Below are 6,000 nucleotides of genomic sequence, written 5' to 3' on the forward strand. Positions count from 1 at the left end.
TAGATAAATCAAAAGTTATGCTGAAATTTGCAAGGACAGGTAAAGCAGCACAACCCTGGTTTGGACTTTCAGAAACACCGAAGCGGCTGAGGACACACACATGCTACTGTCCGTTTCCAGGTGACTTTCTAAGTGCCTTAGAAACCCCTGTTTCTCAAGTGTTTTCAAGCCAGGCCTCACTGTTGTTAGTGGTTAACTGGAGCCAGGCTTAGACAGCTGAGCCTCCTTGGTGGATTTGAAGGAGTAAAAACAATGAAATCACAAATATGTAGCTAAGTCTCCTCTGTTTTGTGTCTGTCATTCAGAACGTCACAGGTTACTGTCTTGGGAACAAATGCAGTGCCGAAGGCAGTGCTCCCACCTGCAAAGGTGAGATCACTCGATCGTCCCGCTCCAGGCTTGGTCCTGCCGCACTCCTTTGATGGGTGCCATAGCAGAGACAGCCAGGGCTGGGCTGCAGCGCCTAATCACCCCCGGGCTGCTGCGGCAAGGGACTGCTGAAGGGTTTGCTTCCCCTTCTGCAGGAGATGATGCCAAGAGCTGCCCTGCAGGCTGGGCGCTGTGGAGCGGCGGGAGCGGCATTCCCGGGCAATGAGCCCGCGGCTGGAAGCGCTGCGGGTCCCGCCCCGCGCGGAGCCCCCGCGCACGGCGCGCGCCTCTCCCTTGGCCGCACGGGGGCGCTGCCGGCCCGGCACGAGCGCGGCCCGGCCCCGCGGGCTGCCCTGAGGGCGGCGGCGCTGAGGGCGGGGATCCCAGCGCTGGGCAGCCCTGAGCGCCTGCCGGGCGGCTGGCTGTGCCCGACGAGGTGTTTCTAGTGCCACACTGGGGTCTCTCCCTCACCCTGACCCCGGCCCAGCGTAGTTCCCGGCTTGCGGGGCAGCTCTTCAGGGTGACCCCGCACGGCCCGGCCTCTGCCCTCGCGAAGGGGCGGCTGCTCCCTGCGGCTTCCTGGAATCCCACACGAGTCTACGCAGGTGCACGTGGCTTTATGTTTAAAAGGGTTCTTTTTCATCAGAAAGAAAAGCGGAGAGCAGAGCAATGTTTGTGTCTCCGCTGCCTGCGCTTGGAGGGACAGAGCAGGTTTCTTAGGGCTCAGGGGGTTTTGAAAGACCGTAATCAAGAGGGAGGTTTGGTCTTCTGTGTGGGTATTTAACATCGTTAATCTGTTCTTGCTAATTTGATGAGAAAGAACAAGCTGTAAAAACAGTCCCTGCAGCAGTCCAAGAAAGACCAAGAGGTAATGGAGTTCGAATAGAAGTCACTTCTCTGTGTCACCGTGTTTCGTTCCGGCTGTAGCACCCCTTCCTCAGGGGAGTGGGTGAGGAGTGCTGGTTCCAGGCAACGCCTGGGTGTGCTTGGTAGTAAAACTGTGATTACACATATCCAGAGCAGAGAGGCTTCAGGTTGGAAGGTTTCCCTTACTATACCATCAGTAAAAATTTTGAGTTTAGTTGCACTGGGTTGAAATTGGAGCAATTCATAGATAAGGTTAAATACATGTTTATGATCGTCAAAGCTTGTGTGGCCATACAGGGTCTGGAAAAATCCATCATGCAAAACGTGTTAAAGAAAGTATGTAGCACTCGCCTGCATGTGTTAAACTGGAAAAGGGGACACATTTCTCACATGAGGGCACACATCAGCTTCAAGAGAATGAGAAAGTGGATCATGCTTACACCTTTTACTGATGTTGATACTAAGTCCAGGATACAAAAGAAATTCAGAGCAAAATGAATTCTATCACAGCAACCTCTCTATAAGGGAGGGGTCTAGGCACACTTCTTGCAGCCAGCTTGGACACTGTCACCACGTGAAAAAGAATTTGCAGTAATAATTAGAGTGACAATGAGCAAAAAATAGAAATCAGATATCTGTATTCTCTAGAGAACACGTGATTGAAATGACTACTCTAAAACATCACTTTAACCACATTGATCATTCTACAGATCACCACAGGAATTCTGGTGAATTGGCCTTTGTCATGTAAAATCTCCAGATTTCCTCACTGAAGTTCCCAGCCTCTGTCCATGCACCTTTGTGCTCCTGGGAAACATGACACTCGAGCAAAAAGAACTAGTTCTGCAGCTGCCCACCTTCAGTCTTGATTAGCTGTCCTGTGTCTCCAGTGCACTCTCAGTACAGTTCAGGGTGAGCGTATCCAAATCAGCTCTTACCTAGATCACAGTGTCAGCCTGAGTGCAGGAAGTATCTAGTTACCTTCGGGCAGGCTCCACAGTAGCTCCCACACCTTTGTGCTCAGAGTAAAACCTCAGTAAGCTCTGCTCAGCCTAAACTGTTCCCAGCTACTAGTAAGTTGGTCCAGGCAGATGTATATGCATTGTATAGGAATCTGCAGTTCCCTACTTGCCCATGACTGACTGAAAAAGAACATGCTTGGTCTCTTTGATCTCAGCTCTGTGGTTTCTGGTCATTAAAAACAAATGTTGCTCAGGGGGCTTTTGTTGTCCTAGCCACACTGCTGCTTCGGTTTGGGTCTGTAGCCTCATGTGATCCTGACTGAATCACAGCAGAGCACACTCATATCCAGAGGAGTCAAACAGCCTGCTGGGGTCTGCTGCAGCACAGTGAGGCTGGGGAAATAGAGGTGTCCATATTGTTTGTGTACATACTACAGAATCCTGAATTTTCTGTCTCATCATCAGTCGGCTGAGTTACAAAGACAAGTTGTCAACCTGCAATTTTTTGTATGTTATGAGAGTCTTTCAGGATTGTATTACCTGATGTTTTTCCTCTTGTTGCATTCCTCACTAAGCACCCACTGTTGGATAGTTATCTGTGAGCCAAGATACTTGACCTATGATTAGGTTTTTTGTTCTCATCTGTTACAGCTCTTACATTTACACTCTCGTGAATTTAGGTGACTGTCAGAAAAGGTGAAAGGTGCTGTTCCTCTGTTCTCCCCGCGTTGATACTGCTGCTAAATCTTAATGTTACATTAACATCTGGGGCTAATGATAGCATTGTTTCCGAGCCCAACTTCAGAATTGCTCAGGAATCTCCTTCTGGCTGGAAGCTGTCTTGGTTTGCTGCCAGGCCAGGAATGGAGCTATGTCTCATCAGATAGTCCTGGAAAATATGGTGTGGTAATATAAATAATAATGGCCAGTCTTCGCGTGCGAAGATCCGGAGAAGGTCTTTCCACCTTCCAGCCTGCGCATTGGATTTTTTAGGTGAGACACAGTGTGCGCGGAACTGAGCCCACCCTTTAATCCTAAGGTTCATCTGCCGGGGCCAAGCGAGCTTGGACGGTGGCAGCGAGGTCCTCAGGACGTAGGTGGGTTGCCTTTAAGGGCTAACGAGCTCCATCTGGCCCGGGGAGTGGCCCTGACCGGGAATCGTACCCGGGTCTCGGCGGTGACAGCGCCGCGCCCTTACCACTAGACCACCAGGGGCTCCCATGGTGTGGTAAATCTCAGTTTTCTCTCAGTAGATCTGTTTGCAGATCAACTGCTTATTCCACTGTTTCAGGTGACCATTGAAAAGTCACATGCATATGTCCTGTCTCTCTTTAAATCTTCTTGTTGCTTCCTCGGATTCTTTATCCTTTGTCTGCCTGCTGTACTCAGCAGAGGCAAGGCATGGCCCTTGTGAAGCCATCAGCGATGACGCTGTGCTCAGTACATACCGTAGAGGTCAGCATCACAGCTGATGCTTGGTTTTGTTAGCTGAACTAGCCTCCCTTTGACAAAAGTCGCCCTCAGGTGCTGCTGTGCAACTCTTCAGTGGTGCTGCTGGATGTGATTATGTTCCTACTGGTTATCCCAGATGTTTTTTAAGAGTTATTTCTGTGCCTGATGTTGTGGGGGTGGGGGTGTGTGTGTGTGGGGGAAGGTGGTGTGGTGTGTGTCTTGGTCTTGTGAGCCAGGCATTTGTAAGTGCTGTTTGTTTCGTTGGTGTTCACAGTAGGGTGGTCAGGGTACACATGATCCTTATGCTGGGTGTCTTGTTGCACGTGCAATCAGCAATATAGTGAGCAGATCATTGATTCATGTTATATTGATTTAAGCATATACCTCTGCAGGCCATTGGTTTTTTCCTTCTGTGCTAGGTGAGAAAAAGATGTAACAGGAGAAAAAAAAAAAAAAGTAAGCCAGTTATGCCACTCTAGTTCTCATTGGGTTGCTGTGGTTACACTGTGTTTTTAGTGACATCAGATGAAAGCCCTGTAGTGTTTGCATGATTTGGTTTGGTGCTTCTTTTGCTTGAAGAAAAAAAAATAGTTGAAGGGGAAAAAATTAATTTGGCCATTTGCATCTTTCCTTCTAGTTACATTTTTGTAACTAGGTGATTTACACTAGTGGTTTACAGAGGAGCAAGTGGTGATTTTATTATTAGCTTTATATTGTACAGCTTTACATTGTTCTAGTTGACATGGAAACATAACTAGTTTTCCATTATGAAAAGAAACATTTAATTGTTTCCAAACTTTGAAAACTACTCCAGATATCCTCTTTGGTCTGTCTAGGTTCTTCCACTGTTTCAAGGCTTTTTGTGTTGTTTTGAGTTCTTCCATTTCTTCTGTAATACAGAACAGCTGATCATCCTTGTTTGTCTGAACTGAAAGTCCAGAGGATTTCACAAAAGTGACATAGAAGAGAAATCTCTTGAGGTTATTAAATAGAAAGACACCACCCTTTGAAGCTTCTGAGGTTTCATAGCATACTTGCTTTGATTTTTATACTCTCCCCTGACATCTGCTCTTGGTCATTCTTGGTGAGTGGACAGCTGCTGCTGTGTCTTTTAGCATCATTCCTACCTTTTTTTTCTGCCTACTCTGCCTGGTCTTGAATGATTCCTGCAGACACTGTAAAGCAGGTACTAGCTTATTAGTACTCATTTCTGTTGTATTCTTCCTGATCTTTATGAATAATAACATTACCACGTATAAAATAGAGTTACTGCTGCTGTGTTGTTCTGCTGCAGAACTGAGTGTCTTTGGGTGTTCCCCCGGCCAGTAAGGTAACAGGGAGTGCAGCAGGACTCAGAGCCAAGGGCAAAGTCTGCTATGTAGTTTCAAAAAGAGGAGCTATGATATCTGATGCTTAAATACCTACACACAGTACAAACAAGATGCGTGACTGCAGTATGTATGTGACTTGGAAAAGGAAAAGAAAAACTGAACACAGTATTACCAGCACAGTTCAAACTCCAGCTGGAGATGGATTCAAAAGGCTAATCCTTGGTAGGTGGGAGCACCTAAATCGTTGATAAGAGTTACATGAGTTTTTCATATCAGAGATCTTTCTTGCATATGAAAGAATGATGCTTATTGGTTTTGAACCTCATACAACCTGTTCCTTCTGGCATAAAAATCTCCTGGGTAAAGGATGTTTAAGTATCTGAAAATTGTTGAAAGCAGTGATTCCTAGTTCTGTTGCAAGACATAGATTCACAGACTCATTACTGAATCTGCTGCAGATCCATGCTGTAACAGGACAGTGTTGGTAATAGCATATCCTCTTCTGCAATCTCCAAGACCTTTAATGCAACAAACAAATAAATCGGTACTAGACTTGTAAAGTTTCCGGATAAGAATTTCCCGACCTTTATCAGTGCAAAATTGCCATCTTTCACAGATTTTCAGTAGGAATCAGGAAGGCCTGCTAGCCTTCAAAGGTTTCCACTGAAAGTGCAGAGGGTTAGGGTAGTCAGTGATCTAGGCAAGCTCCTGCCTGCTGTGGGGTTGGGCAGCAGCCGTCTGTTGTCTCCCTTCCCAGCTGGGTATCACAGCCTTCGGGCAAGGGGCTCTGTCACCAACTACAAAATGTTGCTTTGACCCAGAGAATGATTTGTCAAACATGGTTTAATTGCTGCATTCATGCACATGCACATGCACACATGTACAGAGGCTTTTTAAATAAATGAGTGTTCTCTGCAGGAAATTTCTGGACAATTCTGGTTAAGCGAAGGTGACTAATTGGATCAATTCACCCACCACTGGAAAGTGTGAGCCTTGTACTTGTACTTACCCAAGTGAAC

Source organism: Myiozetetes cayanensis, unplaced genomic scaffold (genome assembly GCF_022539395.1).
Source record: "Myiozetetes cayanensis isolate MyiCay16 unplaced genomic scaffold, myiCay2020 scf9, whole genome shotgun sequence".
Classification (NCBI taxonomy): domain Eukaryota; kingdom Metazoa; phylum Chordata; class Aves; order Passeriformes; family Tyrannidae; genus Myiozetetes; species Myiozetetes cayanensis.